At 36.1% G+C, this 4111-nt stretch overlaps 1 protein-coding gene across 1 annotated transcript in view; it reads left to right on the top strand.

Annotated features, from left to right (window-relative positions):
* The window catches only part of NREP (neuronal regeneration related protein), a 319682-nt gene that overhangs the window by 278178 nt on the left and 37393 nt on the right, over nucleotides 1–4111 (top strand). The window lies entirely within an intron of this gene.

The raw sequence follows: 4111 nt of genomic DNA, 5'->3' as shown, positions 1-4111 counted from the left end.
CCCTTTTATAAAAGCTTTGCATATTAAGGATGAAAATCTCAGAATTATTTCTAAAATTTAGTGAAACGTGCACTAGCAAAAATTACAAAGGAATTACAGTTCAAAACCACTGAAGAATTAAAAAAAAAAAAAATCATCCATCCTGTCACCTCTGATTGTTTATCAGGAGTGCAAAACTGAGACCTTTTACCAAATATTGAGATAATAATTTGACAAGACATCACAGTTTGAGGGCAACTAAAGAAATGCATTTAAGCAGAAGACCTCACTTACAAATTTTCACACAATAGTTTCATTCTAAGCTTTAAAGTCATAAGATTTTAGGGTTTTATAACTGGAAAAGATTTGGAGAAACTTTTAGTTCAATCTCCTTGTCTTATAGATCATGGAATTCCCATTAATTTCATTTCCTCTAAAAATTTTCCTACTGACAGTATTTTACAGTGACATTTATAACAATCCTACAGCTAAGCAATTTTAACAGCAGATATATGTGTGTGTGTGTGTGTGTGTATGTATACATATATATTTTAAGTCATTCTGTAATCACAGTTCCTTTGCTTCGATTTTTTTTAGCTAAAACCGAAGCCGTGCAAAATGTTCTTAGAGACTTTGGTATAATTTTTAGTTTACATTATTAGAATAGGGAAATACTAGATTTTGATGGAACGATAAAATCCCACCTCTGAATTTTCTATTGGAATACATAAATATATGATACATAAAAACATATGTGTGTTTTTATATATATACGTAAAAGAATATAAACCCTCTGGTCAGACAGTCCTTTCAAAATCTATTTCTGTCGTTTAATAACTGTGTGTGATGTCAGGCAAATTATTTACGCAGTAATCCCAGATCTGTTAAAATGAATTAAAGAACTCTATGTATTTTACGAAGTTTAAGGGACATTATGTAGGAGAATGTGCTTAACACAGTACCTCTCAAAACATACCAGCTCAATAGCTACTCCTTTCATTCCTTTCTTCCATCACTCATGTGTCTTATACCTATTACTTGAATTCATTCTACATCGTTTCATTATTTCTAAATGAAGTATCAGTGCTATTCTCCTAACATTTGATTACTTTTGTTCTTCAGATGAAGCCAAAATTTTCTATTTTGAGTGTTTCTTTTCTGGAAGAAAGAAGGGTTCCAAGCATGGACATTGGAATTACTTTGAAAGACCTCATTCAAATCAAGCTATAGTGCTTTTTTCTCTTGCTTGCCCAGAGAGAGGGAATTGGGAAAAATTCATTAGTTTGTCTTCCTGAAGTCTAGTCAAATTAGCATCAACTTTATTTTAACTTTGGCACTAAATTAAACTTGAGCTTGTTGTGGTTACGGGTAAAAAAATAATTCTAACACCACACATGCATTCTAAAGTTAAGTTGACTTTACAGCCTAAAGAAAGAAATTACAGTTTGCTTTTTTAATTCTCCACAAATTCTGTGCATCTTTAAAATTGAATATTGATGATTTATTAAACATGTAGTAAAACTTCATTATCCTGAATCAGTTTAGCCACTTTAGACTTTATTTCTGAAGAAAAAATGTGTTCTTTCACTTTTATACATTAAACAGATATTTTACCTACTTAGTGCAAGTTCTGTGTCAAACATCAGGGATCTAAAAATCAATAGTAATGATCCCCAAAGTCTGGTGATAAGACAAGAAAACACAATGAAAGTCTTAACAATACATCATGACGTGTGCTAAACTAGATGAATGACTACCTTTCTGATCCCATCTGTATTACTCTTTTCTTTTGCTCACTACACTCCAGCCACCTTACCTCAATCACACTCTCCCTATCCCTTGAACACCCCCATTGATTCCTGCCTCTGTACCTTTGCACTTGCTTTCCCCTCTCTGATAGAAACGCTCATCCCCTCTATCTTTCAATTCCTTGCTCCGTTTCATCATTCAGGTCTTAACTTGTGTCAGCTCAAAGAGGCCTTCCCTAAATACCCCTTCCCTCCCCCTGTCCCCAGCCATTCTTTGCCACATCACGTTTTAAAAACATTTTTCTTTATCTGAAAATGCCTTAGTTACTAATTTGTTTACTTGTATCTTGAATTTTTTTATTGGAATTGTAGAATTAAGTTCCATTAGGACAGTGCCTGGGTCTGTCTTGTTCACTGCTCTATCTCCAGTGTCTAGCACTTTGCCTTGCATGTAGTAAGGAGATGCTCAGTAAATATTTATTGAGTCAAAGGCATAGTGCCATGAGGATTAAGTGGAGCCATCAGGGAAGCTTCACATAGGAGGTAACACTTGATCTGAGGCTTAAAGTACCCTGTTTAAGATATAGGATTAACATCAAATAGGGACTGATTGGAAGACGAGGTTTTCACCTTGTGTGAGTGAGTAAATGGAAGTGTGAAGTTTTGCATAAACAGAGAACAAAAGATATTCCCAGACTTCCAAGGGAGCTGAAAATTTAAGTTTGGGATAAGATTGGTTTATGACATCTGCGGTCATGCAGGTAGGGGTGTGCCACACACACTTAGACAAAGGGCAGTAAGTCTGTGTTGGAGACAGAGGTTTCTGGTACTTTTCATCTTGTAGAGCCACCAGGAGAGTTGCCAGTGAACTATTTCTAAGCATAAATCCTTCAGGGACTACTTTATTAAGTAAGTTCATTGTTTTTGTTTGTTTGCTTGTTGTAATTTGGAGCACATTTTGTGAAAATTATTGAAAATGTGCTGAAGCTAGACTTTAAAACATAAAGCTAGACTTTTAAGACCTTAAATCTTGTTTATCTCATTCATTTGTCTCATAAAAATCTTCCTTCATATATATTGCAAAAATACAGTTCCGTCTAACCTTAAGCTGAAGTATCAAAATTCTCGACTGCTTGTATTCCTGAGGATGTGTTTATATATCACCAACTGTGGCTTTGTCCATGTGTGTCTGTAAATCCCTGGGGTGGGAAGATGGTAAAGTAAATTGCGACTTATAAAAAGTAGACAAAAAGAATTCAGGACATTTAAAACTGCAAAACTGGAAAAAGTGAATTTGTCAACAGAAGGAACCAAGACGTTTCTAACCTAAGCAACCAATGAAGAATTAGCATCCATGTGATTTAGAACAAAAATAAGATTTGCCTCCTTGTCAAGCTCTTCCAGGGAGAAAGCATTTACCTACCCATTTTCTGGACCTTCGGGTCCTCTCTCCCACCAGAACTGGAAGGACACCCATCTGTATGGAAGAGAAAACAATGGACTGCTAATTTGAACTTGAGGTTGTGAGGAGGAAGCAGCAGAATTCCACAGAGATGAGAGGAGGAAGAGAGGAGAGTCAAAGCTCTAAGAAGACAGAGTAGACAATGAGGGGAGGAGACCCAGGAATAAAGGTTTCAGATGTCCGTCCAGGACAGGCTCAGTATGTGGGAGGCAACTTGAGACAGAAAATAGAGAACCACCTTGCACCATCCTCTACTCTTGTGTTTTTGATTGTCCAACTCTAAGATTTTTCTCTCTAATGAATAGCTGAGGCATTTTACCCTTTGAACTCTTCAGGATATAGTTAAGAGATTACAGCTGGATGCTTTAAGGCACCGACCTTTTGGCACAAAATGAGGCAAATTCATGCAAATGAAAACCTGACAATTCTTGGAACAGTCCCGATTTCAGCTTCTTAAGGTGCACATTCTCAGAATTCTCAAGGAAGTCTCATGGGTCCTCCAAGTCGTACAGTCAAATTCACTGTTTATTATGATGCCTTTGAGGATCAACAAAAATAAAACTTTACCCTGCTTTAAAAAAATGATTAGGACACTTTTTCAACTCCAGCAAAGTGTTTAATTTAGAATGGCAGGGCTACATACACCACCAACACCAAGATAAACCTGAAGTATGAAATCTGTGCACTTTTAAAAGGAACTGTAATGATAGATATGTAAATGAATATGTGGGGCGGGGGGGTGGGAAGAGACCCTTGGTTTTTCAGTTTTGTTTTCTGACAGTATGTCATTACCAGTATTTGGTGGAATAAGTGGCACATGGCATCATTCAAAAACTATTTGTGAAATAAATCAATCACCTCGAAGAATCACAACTTGTTTTAGGAAGAGTTTAGGTGCCATTTTTACAAATTGTTTTGCCTG

This window comes from Pteropus vampyrus, unplaced genomic scaffold (assembly GCF_000151845.1).
Source record: "Pteropus vampyrus isolate Shadow unplaced genomic scaffold, Pvam_2.0 Scaffold106, whole genome shotgun sequence".
NCBI classification, from domain to species: Eukaryota; Metazoa; Chordata; class Mammalia; order Chiroptera; family Pteropodidae; genus Pteropus; species Pteropus vampyrus.
The sequence above is the reverse complement of the archived record's forward strand: the minus strand, read 5'-3'. Positions and strand labels throughout refer to the sequence as shown.